Consider the following 15610-nt stretch of genomic DNA (forward strand, 5'->3'; position numbering starts at 1 on the left):
TAATTAATGACTCATGCCTCATTCCTTAGAAAACTCCTGTTGATAATTTTACCAGTAGACCACCATGTATTTCTCCGGCATGGCTTTTGTTTTCTCCTAGCCAGAGCTCTGCATTCATTGCCACACAAGCTAATGTGGAGGTGATTCCTATAGATAGGTGAATTTTTGGCCAATTGCTAAGTGCAGCATCTCCCGTATTCTCATGTACCTTAGTAATTGTATCAAATACTTAATAGAGTTCTTGACAAGTATGATAAACAAAGTTCAGAGGTGAAGATGCAGCTCAGTGGTAGCGTACATCCCTGGCATGCACAAGACTCTCAGTTCAGTCCCCAGCACCAAAAGGAGGAAAGGCAACAAATGTTAGACTCAGGAGAGGATACATTAGGACTCATAGAAAAGCAGCACCCAGACTGGCAATGAGGAGTTGTGAAATGAGGGAACACTGGTAGAATATTTGTAGGGGGAAAGAAGAGAGCCCCTTGATGTGTGTACCCTTTTAGAAAGCAGAGATAGAAACAGGGAATGAACCTCTGGTAGTCAGCCTAGGCCACGGAAGGAAGAAGCCATGACATGTATGTTACTCTAATGGGACCAGAGTGTAAAGTGGCACCACCATACCAGGCCATGGCCCAACAAGAACAGGTTTGTCAGAAAGACATTCTTGCATTGGAGAGATGTCTTTTGACCATTTTGGCCGTGTTAATGATATTTCCTTATGCTGTTTTCTTTTTCCTTCCAACTTGTCGTACCTATAGCAGATCCTGTCCAGGAGACCCATTCTCTCTAATCTTATTCTCTAAAAGTCTCCCAGTTTATAGCTGCACATATCCTAGACCAAAGAAGTAGGGGATAGATACTCTGTCAGACATACATTGAAACTGAAAGGTATCTTTGAAGTAGACTTTGACAAGGTTCTGGTATTGACAGTCTTGTGTTGATATGTGCTGTGATTGCAACCAGCTTCTGGTCTAATTCTGAGATGACAGTGGGAGAGAAATGGTGATAGGACATCATGGACCACTATGGTTTCAAACCCTTCGCAGGTACATCTCCATTCATGGATGTGCTATCAGCCAACATACAGATGTCTGTTAAAGGGGTGATGGCCGGGAAAAGAAAATTTATTGGCCACAGATGAGACCAGCTTTTGGACAAGTGGTTGCCTTTCAGTGTGAGGCAAAGAGTGCCTACCTATACAGAGATATTTTTTCAGGAAGCAAGATGATTCACTCACATCTTCTTATCCACAAAATAATCTGAGAATAACTCTGGAATCCCAGAGGTGAGAGTCATGTGCTTTGCGTTTCTACATGACTGCTTTGCTTCATGGCTCTTTATGCTCTTCTGAAACCTCCTTCTGAGCTGGCCCACAATGTGCCCAGGAGGCAGGAATCAAAGGGGACTTGGAAGCTTGGCTGCTAATCACTCTGGCCACACTGACTTGGGGCTGTAGGCATGTACTGGACACCTGCTCCATTCTAATAGTATGGGCTCCAGTGGGAGCTTTGGTTCTTACCAGGAGAAGGTAACAGTGCCTCTGATTTTGAGCCATCTCCCAGGTCAGAATGTCTTTATCTGCAGAGGCTGCAGCTTTGCCATATCTCTCATCATGACAGGTTTTTTCTTTCGACTTTTTCTTTCTTTCTTTCTTTCTTTCTTTCTTTCTTTCTTTCTTTCTTTCTTTCTTTCTTTCTTTCTTTCTTTCTTTCTTTCTCTCTCTTTCTCTCTTCCCTTTTTTTCTTTCCTTCTTTTCTTTCTTTCTTTCTTCCTTCTTTCTTTTTCTTTTTTTTCTTTATTTTGTTGGTCATGGGACTTGAACTCTAGGCCTAGGGGCTGTCTCTCTGTTCTTCAGCTCAAGTCTAGCTCTCTATCACTTGAGCCACAGTGCCACTTCCAGTTTTCTGGTGGTTTCTTGGAGATAAGTGTCTCAAGGCCTTTCCTGCCCAAGCTGGTTTTTTACTGGCATACTCAGATCTCTGCCTCCTGAGTAGCTAGATTTACAGTCAAGGGCCACTGGTGCCCAGTTTGACAGGTTAATTATTTGCTAAACATAACAATGGCCACATTCTGTCCTGGGAGAAGTTTCCTCATCATCCTACAACACTGATGCTCTTAGTGTTGTGGCAGAGCACACAGCAAGGGGGCTTTCTCTGCATGCATATTGACTAGTACCTGAAAAGGCAGCTTGCAAAGGCCAAGGATATTGTTGTTGAAGAGATTGTTGTTCAAAAGCCCCTAGTGCTAAGAAGGCTCTAGAAATGCATACATCTCAACTTGCACTGGGCATTTCCAAATTTTAAGTTGTAGTGTTGTTTCTTTTCTTTTGTACACAGCTTGAGTAGGTTGTTCCAGACAAAGAAAGCTACTTACAGAAGGTCTGTGTGCTAGCTACACTCATACAGAACAAGCAGTTCATGGCTTGATTTTTGGTACATTTTTAGACTGCAATCTGTTCACTGGTGAGGTTTTTTAATGTTTCCAAGATCATTTTAAATGATTTTGTGCCCTCTTACCATATCACTTAGGTTTCTATCCTAAGCTAAATCAGCAACAACAATAACAAAAACAACAACAGACTGGATTCACTTGTAAAGGAGTTAAAAGTGCCACCTGCTGTTCAAACTGCAGAAATACCCATTGCTTGTAACCTTCAGAGAAACAAAGGCTTTCTTCTTCTTAATATTATTATTGTGAAAATACCGTACAGAGGGGTCTTTCTTTTCCTATGCTATTCCTCTTGTTTCATAGTTACAGTGTATTTTGTCCCCAGCACATATGTCTCTCCTTCCAGAAAATAAGCAATGTACAGACTGTTTATTGCTGTTCTATGTAAAGCAAAGCACATCAGTCTGGGCATGAGTTTTCTGTAGTCTAGGTTGTCGACTAGTAAAATGCTTATAGTAGTCTGTACCCAAAGTGGTCCTTATCATTGGAACTTATGGTGACTTCCAGGTGATAAAAGAAGTCCAGAGTGCCCTGAAAACAGCCACTGCCGATGACAGCAGGTGTATCTCAGTGCACTGGGCAGCGTCTTCTATTGTGGCCTGGACTTAATTACTTCATAGACCATCTCACAGACGATAGAAAAAGAAAAGGCACCAAGATTGCAGATGCAATCAGGTTTGCAGAGCCAATGTGTTTGCATCAGGGTTGGGGTTAGTTTTCCAAGGACTAGAACTGAAGATCACAGCCCTGCATAGGCTTCAAGTCAGTTGACTCAATTAACTCATCTGCTCTTTCTATGAGTCTGATATTAATGACTGCTTATCAGAGGCCAACAACTGAAACCCAGAAAGTGTTGGCATGTTGGCTAAGAGTGCTGTATAGATAATGTACAGCTGCATGGTACTTGTGCTGTACACTTCTCCTATACTTCCCCGAATTCTAAATATTTCTAGTAGAGAGGAAAAAAGCTGAATCCAGCTAATGAGCACATCTTACATCTGTTGGGTTGTTTTAAGAGTACTATCCTTTGATTGGACTCAAAGCCTCATACATGCTAGGCATGCATTCTACCACACCTCCTGCCCCCTTCTTGCTTTAAGTATTTTAAGTAATTTTTGGGCTTTGCTCTTCCCTCACATACACCTCCCACAGAGCTGGGATTTCAGGAATGAACCACCTAGCCAGAAGAATTTGTTGAGATAAGGTCTGCTTGCTAACACTTTGCCTAGACTAGCCTTGGATCTCAGTCCTCCCCATCTCTGTTATTCCCCATGGTGTGAGATATTATAATCCCATTATTATAATCCCATTATTATTCTGAGTTCTCAGATTGGAGTTTTGTGGTGCTAGAGGGCACTGCTTTCTTACTTCTTACTTGACTTGAAATTATAAACCTTCATCAGTGGACATAATTCTGCTCTAGACTATCAGAACCTCATACATTGTTAAATCATAGTTCAGGATATGTTGCATGACTTTAAGCCTCACTTTTTACACACACACACACACACACACATACACACAAACACACACACATACCATTGTCTTCAGTGGTGACTTTGTATATCTTCTGTGAGACCACCTGAATCCTCTCTTGTGCATCTTAGAGCTTTTCTTACCAATCTTGCTGCTCTCCAGTTTGCTCCCTCCTCAGGTGTCCAGTCTCTGCCCTTGACAGTGGCTGAGGCTTGTAATACTGGGATTAGAGAAAAAGAAAAGATAAATACAGATATTTAAGTAGAAACCTCATCTCTTGCACTTTTAGGTGATTTTAGATGCTTGTTTTCATCAGATCCTCACTCCCATTACTTCTCCCAGCCTCCCAATGCCATGTCCTTCTCCTAGATCCCACAGAAGGCTCAGCTGATATTATAGGAAACCGAAACATTGTGCTTCTGTGAAACCTGCATTGCTGCTGCTTTGAGTAAATGTATTTTTATCAGCGATAATTTTTCTTAATGGAATATGGGAGAATCAGAAAAAACTACTTATTTAAAGCAGTTTCACTTAACCTTTCTCTTACTCAGTTTATTTAAATTAACTTCATATGCCTATGAGGGACATTACACAAAACAATCTTTCTATGTATTTATATTTTTGCTTGTTTCTGTGGTATCATGACTCAAATTCCTTAAACTTTTTGAGGCAAAGATCTTCATTGTGGCAAATATTCAGAATGGAAGGAAAGGGAAGTGAGAATGGAGATCAATTAACATCTTACATCATCCACTGTCTAGGGCTGCTATTTCCACTATTGGAATTGATGATACCCTGTTTGCAGATTCATTGTCATGAAATGGCCCTTACATCATTGATAAAAGTGAGTATCTTGGGTTCCCTTTATAGCATTGGACTTTTGGTGTCTGCATACTATGTGTCTGAAGGACCCAAGAGCAAGCTTATCTCCACAGAAGTGAGGTCTCCTCTCATGATAGAGGGAGATAATGTGGGGACTTTCCAAAGGAAGAGGCTATTACTCAGCACTCCTATATTACAGGATTTGGAGAGAGAACAAAACAAACCCGTAAACTGGCCTTAGAACTTGACCTCTTCCCACTCATTTCTTTCTTCTTCAGAAAATAAAGCTGAGTAAGCTGAGGAAGGAAGCACACTACCTCCTAATTCAAATTTTGTTGCCTGGTTTCCCCAGACAATTCCTATACCCTTTCATGAGGGTTTGACCTAACATCTGATCTTGTCAAGTGTCTTCTCAGAAGGAATTCTATTGAATAATGTCTTCAAAAACTAACTTTGTGGAAAATCTTTACTTCCCTTCCATATCTAAGACAGCCTTTAACTCAGTACACAGATGATCCAGTGGGAACAAATACAAATTGAGTATGCTGCATTGTACACCTCCTAATGTTTATGGGCTTTAATTTTAAGTTTTAAAAGATATGTATAAAAACCAGAAGCCTGCTGGTTCATGCCAGTAATCCTAGCTAATCAGGGGGCTGAAATCTGAGGATTGCAATTTGAAGCCAGCTGAGACAAGAAAGTCCATGAGACTCTTATCTCCAATAAACTACTAAGAAAAAGCTGGAAGTGGTGTTGGGATTTAGTGGGTAGAACACTAGCCTTGAGCACAAAGGGGCTCAGAGACAGTGCACAGGCCCTATGTTCAAGCGCCATGGCTAGCAAACAAAACCGCATGTATACTTAACAAAACTGTACACATTTCCTCTTTAGGTCCATCATGATCTCCTACCACTAGCCACACTGCTGCTGGATTTTTGTAGTTCATGATCATACAGCTTTCTGGACTGGGGAGGTCTCTCCTGACAGGTCATTTCTACAAAGATTTGGTATGTGGCTGTGTTTTAACTGAGTTTCTGTTCAACTCATGTTTACAAATGAGTTTACACATCATCATAGCACCCTTCCTCTGAGCAGGGCTGCTGGTGAATTTAGCATGGACCTCTGAAATAGAGACATAATTTCATTTGACATTATTATCATTCCAGGCAAAAATTGAAATTCCAGTTATAAAACAATGTATCAATCCTATTGAAATCCTGGTATTGATTTTCCTCAAAGACTTTGAAACCAGAATTTTTTTTTAATCTTGAAAATGAAGTACAGAGGGGTTACAATTACACAAGCAAGGTAATGAGTACATTTCTTTTTTGGAGGGAGGGAGTCCGGTCATGGGCCGGAACTCTGGGCCTGGTCCCTGTCCCTCAGCTCTTCACCTCAAGGCTAGCACTCAACCACTTGAGCCACAGCACCACTTACAGCTTTTTATTTCTGCTTCTGTGGTTCTGAGGAATCAAACCCAGAGCCTCATGCATGCAAGGCAAGCACTGTACCACTGAGCCACCTTCCCAGCCCACATGAGTACATTTCTTATCAAGCATTGCAGCCCACATGAGTACATTTCTTATCAAGCATTGTTCCCTCCTCCTTTGTTTCCCCTTCCCTTCCCTTCCCATCTCACTCCCCATACCACACCAATGTTGTAAAGTTTGTTTTTTGACATAATGTCTTGTACATCTCATTGTTGCAATGGGTCCACCTGTATCCCTGTTTAAACAATTTGTTTTTTCCCTTCCCCTCCACAAATTATAGCAACATCAAATACAGTGAAAACAGGGTTATACCGAGGAGGAGGGACATAAAAAACCACAAAGAAATCATCTTATAAATATGTTTAAAACAATAGAAAGAAAGAAAAAAATGTGAGTCCTTATCTTGGGGTTCATTTCACCTAACATCAACTCCTCTGAACATTTCTGCTTGTCTCAGACATATACTAGTCATTGCAAATAAGGGAAACCATGGGACCTGTGTTCCTTTGGGTTTGAGACGAGAATGTTTTATATATCATGGCAGAAGCATGGAATTGTGGACAGTTTTTGATTCTCATGTGTTCATGTACCACAGCTTTATCGTTAAACTCCATTGTGAGCTTTCGAACAATGCCTTGGGCCATCTCATTTAGAAACCTTAGATATTAGTGCAACTTGTTCTTTTAAAGGATCAATTCTTGCATAATGCAAAACATTACTTACCTTGGGGGCAATTGGCAAGGCTGAGATGAAGTTGGCCTCACCTAACGGACTACACCTCACACCAATTGCTGGAATCTGCATCTGCAAGCCCTGTTCTCCTGTGTTCCTTACAAACTTCCCAACCTCCCTCCTTACAATATAATCTAGCTGGAAGCAGTGACTCACATCTGTAATTCTAGCTACTCAAAAGTCTGAGATACATCCAGAGGATTTGTGTTAAGACCAGATCAATTAGAAAAGTCTGTTAAAATTGAGCCTCTAATGATTAGTACAAACAGAACTGAAAGTGTGAATCAAGTAGTCAAGTGCCAGCCAACTAAGCAGAAGACCCTGAGTTAAACTGCAGGACTAGCAAAGGGGGGAGGGGAGATGCAGCACTATATTCCATCTTGATAGTATTCAGAGGATGAGGAACTAGTAGGAAGTGCTTCAATAGCTGTTGTCAGTCAAGCCCTGGCTTAGAACTCTGTATATGAAAAGTTGTAGTTATTCTTCAATGGTCAGGCTCAAACTACCTACAAAGAATCACTTTATATGTATGTAGGTATAAGTTTATGCTTTGATCTACTGTGTGAAATCAGAACAAGAAACTACCTCTGAAAACAGAATCAGCTGTATGGTGGGGAGGAAGAAGCAGATTCCCTATATAGTATAACATCAACCTCCCTGGAACTACAAAGCCTATAAAACAAACTCCAGCACAACATTGGCTGCGTTTTATGGCAAGTTCTTGTCCCCTGCAAAGGCCACCCTCTCCCATGTCTGCTTTGCTCTCCAATTTCCTGTGGCAGTAGCATCCACCAACACATAATGGGATACAGGCATTGAGATGCTTGCTGATCTTTCTTTCCAACCTTATGTCTTAAATTAGCTTATCTCCATGTCCATAAGTTAATTTAGTCCAGTTTATAAGACCTTAGAAAATACGTGTTTCCAATTCAATGTGTAAAGTCTCCTTGCAGGGGCAGGTTATATCCCTTAGTCAATAACCCTTCAGTCAGTACTAGAAAATCTTAGTGCCAAGAGAGAAAATTGGAAATTCTATATACAATAGTCAGAGTGGCCAAAAGCCACTGTAAATATGAAAGCCGTTCTGGCTATGTCACCTACAACCAGTGGCAGCAGCCACACCTGTGTAATATCCAGGCTGTAGGTAAGCCTTTACAACCTGCAGCAGGTAGATCCACAGTCTACCTTTTCTGGGAGGAGGCTTTTTAAGAAATATTAGTTTTTATGATTTGCACAGTTTCTGCTTGGCAACTTCCAATCTAGAATAGATTTTTGTCATCTGCTCACATATGCAATGTTTTTACTTGTTCATCCTGTGTATGTTTTTAACTTTAGAAACTTAGTGAATACTTTCATCCAGTTTAAGAAGCCTAATTTTTAGCAGTAAAGGGCCCAGCCATTGGACTAGGAGCATCCATATTGCCTCTTTGTGATGTGGTTTGGACCAAGGAAAAGGCTTCCAAACACCCTGTATCCCCGTAGGACAGGATCCAGATGGCTGCTCTACTGGTATCTTTCCCAAGGATATGGGAAGCACATCTGTGAGTACCTTGGTTAAAAACCTATTTTAGACAATGTCCTAAGAACCTGTGCTTTGGGTGTTGTTCCACTCAGGGTATCTTGTGTGTTCTCTGGGGACATTTCATCAAACCTACTTGGTTCATGCAGTGCTGTAAAACTTCCCAGGAGAAGGCCTTTTCTCCCATGAGGAGCTTCCAGATTTACCTAAATCACACTGATACCCAGTTTTCAATCAAGAATTTTATTTTACTTCACTTTAAAAGCTGCCCTTTTAAAGTAGCAGTGGGAGGCCATGCACACACACCTGTAATACTAGCCTTTTGGGAGGCTGATACCAGAATTGCAGTTTGAAGCCAGTGTAGGCAGAGAAACCCAAGAGATTCTTATTGCAATTAGCCTGGAAAAAGCCACTAGGGATCAGTGGCTGGAATGGTAGAGTTCCAGCTTTGAACAAAAAGAGCCAGGTTAAGAGCCAAAGGCCCTGAGTTCAAGTCCTATTATACACAATGTCCCCCACACCTGTACCCACACACCTTCCCCAACAAACACACAAAAGCAATTAGGGAGCAAACTTGCACAAATAAAAGAAGCGGGGAGAGGGGTTCAGTACAATTTTGTGGTTCATTTTTTTCACTATTTAAATTGGTCCATTCATGATGAGAGATTGTGTTTGTGTTTTCTCAATTACATATACCTTGTTCCTTAGTTCTAGGGACAGACTGAGAGTGTTGGCAGAGAGGAGAATGCACAGAGATTGAATTCTGTTGAAGGGAGGGACTGGATGTTAGATTGGATAGGGGACAAGTGCAACTCCTCCAGCTCCACCACTGTGTGTCCCATAGTTTGACCTGGCCAATTGGCATGATGCTGTCTTTGTACCCATCAGTGTGGGGAGCGCAGGAAGACCATTGTGTCATGGAAAATGACTGTAGCTGAGGGAGTTGCAGAAGGAACTGACAGCCCACAGCTGAAGTAACAGGATCTCCCTTTGGGGTTCACAGCTAAGTTTACCTCCTCATGTATAAATATCCAGTATCCAAGGGTATCACTTCTTTGGGGAGCCTACAATGAGGGGAGATAGTACAATTTCAGGCAATCTTGGGAGCAATTAGAGTACAATGAAGAAGAAAATGTGTGTCTCCTCTCTGAAATTCCAGAGGGTAAGAGTAACTGAGGAGAGGAAGCTGTCAGTCAATGCTGAGTTTGTAGGGTTGAGAAGGAAGGCATATTGGAGCTGGGAGTCACATGTGTAATCCTAACTATTTAAGATGCTGAGATTTGGATGATCATTATTCAGGGCCAGCCCAGGCCAAACACTGGGTGACATCTCCTCTTAAGCTAGTAATGAATATCAACTTCACTACAACAGGAAGCTTAAAATAGGTGAGTCCAGGCCCAGGCATGTACCTGGATAGGAAGCAAGACCATAACTAAAAAATGACTAGCACAAAATAGGCATATAGCTCACCTACCAAGCAAGTACAATACTCTGAGTTCTAACACGAGTACCATGAACAAGGTTAAGCATGGTGACCTCGGTGCCCCAGTGTGATTCACTGAGATGGCTGCAGCATCTGTTGCTCTGTAGGCTCCTGCCAAAGAGGAACAGTCTGTCGACATCCCTCAATCTATGCCTACCAAGACAGCAAATGCTGAACAGAACCCCTCACTATGGCCAAGGATGGAGGTTTGGTTGGAACTTTGGCCCCTCAAAGGGGAGGAGAGCAACGATCTGCAGGACCAGATGGACTCCTGAGAGAGAGAAGGGCAGAAGGAGGCAATGTTGAGGTTGGTACAGGGCTTGTGTTTAATGACTAATATGGCTTCAGTGGAAATGTTCTGACTTTGATTAATATGTTTTATGACATGTGAATCAAGGGAGAGCTAGGGCAGTGAGGGAAACACACTTGTGTAAATTTTCTATAGGTTGAAACTTACTCTAAAGTCTAAGTTGTTTTTGAAAACTGAAATGTGGAGAAGTTGATAAAAGAGCACAGCTCCCCAGTACTGGCACTGTTCTCTGTAGATTTACCTGCCCTATCCATCCCTCTACTGGTGGGTACTTGTCCCCAGGGTGCTTCATACCCCATCCCAGTGTGCTGCTCAATCCAGAACAGCTGCTGTTGGGCAGGGAGGATCAGGAAGCCCTGATGCACTCATGTGCCAACAGTGCCTCCTTCCCTTGGAGGCACAACACAATCCAGAGTTCTGCAGCACCCTATCATTGCTATGAATTGGAGTCTCCAACACTTGGGCTTTGCCTGCATTATTCCCCCACACCTCCAGACCAGCCTTTTGGGACTTCTGAGACCTGGAGGATAAGAAATGGAGGCCTGGAGGCAGCATCTGTTCCCATTGGAGCACTGAGTTTGCCACAAGGACCTACAGGCTGAGAATCTTGGGAATGAACAATGCAGGGTGGCTAAACTTTGATACTCTCTGCTAACATGTCAAGCATTTACTGACATTTATATTCTAGCCCTCTGTGTCCACCAAACCATGGCCATTTGGGGTGTGTGTATATGTCTGATAAGTCAGAAAGTGATTGGCTAGCAAACAAGAATGACAAGTGCTAATGGGTTCATATGGTTGACTGTACTGGCCCTTTAAGAGAGATCTTTGGTAGATCTGAATGTGATGTTGCAGTTGACAATTCTTTCCATCAACCCATCCCTCTATTTATCATTCAATTCACATCCTACTCCCTACTTTTCCAGCTCTCTGACCAGCAGTCCAGGTTAACACTCAGTACTGTTCAGCCCCAATACTTTGACATCAAGTAGATGACCAGTGCAGTCCCATTTGGGGTTATTTTCCTCTTCTTGTCACTATAGGATGATACTGTAAGGAAGTGGCCAGTCCCCTCCTTGGCTTGCATACCCACACTGTCTGACCACAACAAATCCATTTCTATAAACTCATAAGTTCTTAGTAAGTATGAAGGTGTCTTCTCAGAAATTGCATGCCACGTTTTAGGCTCCTGTCTGTCTTCACCTGTAGCCTAGCATACTTTCCTTGGGCAGATTACTGAGTTTTTCTGAAACTTCACCAGCAATTTGAGAAGAGTAAGGGTTGGACTCAGGTCTTAGCCTACTACTTTCCTGATATCCAGGAGTCCCACAAGTACAAGAGAGTATTCTGCCCTCACCTGGGAGGTCCATGTTTAGCACATGATGGTATCGGGTCAGGTCCCATAGTGCTCCACCTGGCATTGAAATGCTTTTTTGTCCATTTTACTATGCTGTGTCCACCTATCCCTACCTGATTAAGGGTAGATCTTTAAGCTCATTGTGAGTTATTACTGAAGAAGGTGACTTGCTAACAATTAAATGCTAATTCTACCACTAAAGAATCCTTATTTCCAGGAAAATGTTAAGATCATTGTAAACAATAATCTGGGGGAATGTGTGGAGGTGCAATGGTATGGGAGGATGAGGGTCAACTAGAGGAAAGACTAAGTAAATATGGATAGGTAAACACCATCTAACCAAATGGCATTTTGGAAGTGGAATCTTTGTACTGAATGTTGACAGTGGTAGAATTCTTGATGGTTCATTGTGTTTAGAAAGATAAAAATTGGTTTGAAGTCTCTGCAACATAAGCATGTGCAACTTAATATTATCAGTGTACACAACAAGTACATGAGTACATGAAGTTGTACACATACACACACATACACAAAGTTGGAATTGAAGAGATGTTATTAGTACAGACCTGGGACTAAAGGGCCTGTGCTACAAGCAGCACAAGGTGACCTATACTATGAAAGCTCTTGCTCATATTGTATGCTCACCGTAAGCCATACTTCCAGCCCTTCTTTTGCGATTATTTTGAAGGTGGGATCTCAAGACTTTTCTGCTTAGGCTGGTCTCAGAGCCACCATCCTCCAGATTTAAGCCTACCTATTAGCTAAGATCACAGGTATGAGCCACCAATCCTGGCACACTGCTTGTGTGTTTAAGTGGAAAATGGTTAACAGGGGGCTGGGAAGGTGGCTCAGTGGTAGAGTGCTTGCCTTGCATGCATGAAGCCCTGGGTTCGATTCCCCAGCACCACATAAGCAAAAAGAAAAAAAGCCGGAAGTGGCACTGTGGCTCAAATGGTAGAGCACTAGCCTTGAGCTGAAGAGCTGAAGGACAGCGCCCAGGCCCAGAGTTCAGGCCCCACAACCGGACCCAAAAAAGAAAAGAAAAGAAAATGGTTAACAGCCTTGAATCAGTCATGTCATTCACACTCTTGGCAAAATTCAGGAACTCCTTTTATTGTCTTGCACATCCAGTCATTTGGAAAAGTGAAAAGCACAAGTCAGGAAAGACTCCCTAGTAACAAACAGATGTGTATGGAGCTAGCTGGGAAGATGGACCACCATGACCGTGTGCTGGCTAGAGACAGATGGCTCCAGTTAAACCAGATGGAGAGAACCAGATAAGGGCATGAATAGAATGTAATGGAAGAGAACGATGTTAGAGCTATTGGCTGACTTTCAAAGAGCAGAAAACAAAAAGAGGTAATGAGACTAGGCATGGTGGTACATGCCTATGATCTGCATACAAAGGTAGCTTAGCCCAAAGTCCTACTTAGATTAGACCCTATCTCAAAAAAGAGAAGAGAAGTTACTGAGAGAACAGAGTGGAACACTATCACTGAGTTCTCTGGACTTGAACATGTTGACATATACTATTGAAAATATACTTCTATTGGCTAGCAGGACTAGGCTATGGCTTCCCTACTATATGTTGAGAAAGAAAATGATGCTCTAAGATGGGAAAATTCAGTGGTCCTAGGGCCCTTCTCCTTTATCCACTCTCATTTGTCTGCCTTGAAGAACTGACTTAATATAAAGAACAAGGTTTAGTGAGATTTCTGATAAGTGTTTACTTATAGTAGATCCTTTTCCCCCAAGGAGAGGCTGCTTAGTCAACCTGTGGATTAGCAGAACATTCCACCCTCTTCAGATGCTCATGACCTGTCCAAGACTGTGCTCAAATGCCAGCCTCGCTTAGGGTGATGTTCAGAACCTTGCAAGGCTTTCTGCTGAGGAACAGGTCCCCTGCCACTGTGTTCATCCTTCTTGCCTCTCTTGAAGGTGGTGAGTCAGCCATACCTGTGCCCTCCAGCATTTGCTCATGTGCTATGTGCACTGCGTGGAAGTAAAAAAGCAGTGGAAACTGTAATGTCCTGTGGGCAGTTTTCATGAAGATTTCATCTCTTGAGAAGGGAGACTCTATCCACTGCTTGTTTACCTGAAGCCCAGAAGCTCTGGGTCTGGTTTTCAGCACTGCCAGGGAAACACAGAAGGAAGTCATCATTTCGACCCATTCTCCCCTCCTCACCCTGCATGAGCATCTGGGAGCCTGTTGCTGGAATGGTAAATCCAGACACTTTCCTCTGAAACCAAAATGAAAACCTGGGACAAAATTAAAGTCAGTGTAAAGTGAATAAGCATGTATCGATGTATACACTATTACATGTTGTAAAAACAAAAGAATGTTCACTTCCTTCATGCAGTCATTTGAAGTCATGTGTCAGACTCACTCAGCATGGCAATAATTTTGGGAACATCAAAGTCCTGGCTGCTTTGTTTCTTATAGTTATATCCACATGGTGAAATGTGATATCCAGCAGTAATAGCTCAGCCATTAGAACATGGGCTCTGTGTCTCAGGAACAAGTCACTTTTTGTAACTCAGAGAGGAAAAGAAACCCCAGACAGCCGTTCTATGCCTAGCTCACTTCCATAAGATTAGCAATTACTTGGCCTTATTTATGGCTCATTTTCTTGCATATGAAGAGTTCATACATGGGAGCTGGCTTTAGAGGACAGAGTGCAGATAAAGGAAGTTAAAACAATAACCTCAAACACAAAGTAGACCTTTTCTAGTTCACATTTTTGGAGTCCATATGATTCTGAATGAGGTTATGTCTTTCTCATAATAGCCCAACCCATCTGCCCATTGGATCATGACTCCACACAATTCATAATTAGTGCCTACTAGCACGTGTGCCACAGGATCTGGGGTTTGTGAGTACCCATCCTCATTGTTGACATTGGGGGATGAGACTCCCTCTGTCTGCTTGCAGACAGATGTTTCACATCTCAACACTCTCCTTCCTTTCAGGCCAATGAAATGGTGCTCAGTGGTTGGAAGCTGACCTCACAAGAGACTTGTGGCAAAGGCCTGGTCTCCCAGGTTTCTGGCCAGGGAAGTCATGGTTCTAGTCATGGAGCTCGCCTCCTGTAATACAGTTGTTCATGTAGTTGGTTCTTTTACATGTTAGTTTTTAAAAAATAAAATCTTGGGCTGGGAAGGTGGCCTGGTGGTAGAGTGCTTGCCTAGCATGCATGAAGCCCTGAGTTTGATTCTTCAGTAACTACATATCCAGAAAAAGCTGGAAGTGTTGCTGTGGTTCAAGTGTTAGTATGCTAGCTTTAAGCAAAAAATGCTTAGGGACAGTGCACAGGCACTGAGTTCAGGCCCCAGGAATTGCAAAAATGAACAAATTGTTGATCAGTTTTTACCACTTCAGGCCATAAAAAAGGGTAACAAGGCTCAGGACTGTTGCTACAAGAGTTCATGTCTTCCCACAAACAGAAGGATAAGGCTCCTGTCTCTCACTTTTCAGTACCTAGAAAACCCTCAAATGATGAATGGATTAATAAAATGTGGTATACATGTATGAGGTTACATATATATATATATATATGAGGTTACATACATGTATACCACACTTTAAATGCATATATGTATATATAGATAAAAATATATATACATATATGTGTGTATATGTACATATATACATATTTACATATATATGTATAAACACACACATACACACACACACAGAGAAATCTCACTCATCCATCAGAGAGCATGATAGACTACCATTTGTAATAATGTGGAAAGACTGCGAAAGCATTATATTATGACCCAGGAACACAAGCTGCATGGTTTCCCTTATTTGTGGCTGCTACAATGCTCCAATAAACCCAAAAGCAAATACACTCAGTTGTACGCTAATAGTTACAGATGAATTAACTGAAGTATAGTAGACTCTATGAAGAACAGAAATAGTGTGGTATTTTTTCCTCTAAAGAAATGTTTAATGGTCTGCCAAGAAAAC

The 15610-nt window shown here is 42.0% G+C and overlaps 1 pseudogene; it reads left to right on the plus strand.

Moving 5' to 3' along the window:
• Nucleotides 1-1015: 1015 nt before the first annotated feature.
• On the plus strand, nt 1016-14730 carry LOC106002701 (annotated as a pseudogene).
• Nucleotides 14731-15610: the final 880 nt, after the last annotated feature.

This window comes from Dipodomys ordii, unplaced genomic scaffold (genome assembly GCF_000151885.1).
Source record: "Dipodomys ordii isolate 6190 unplaced genomic scaffold, Dord_2.0 Scaffold1000000272, whole genome shotgun sequence".
NCBI classification, from domain to species: Eukaryota; Metazoa; Chordata; class Mammalia; order Rodentia; family Heteromyidae; genus Dipodomys; species Dipodomys ordii.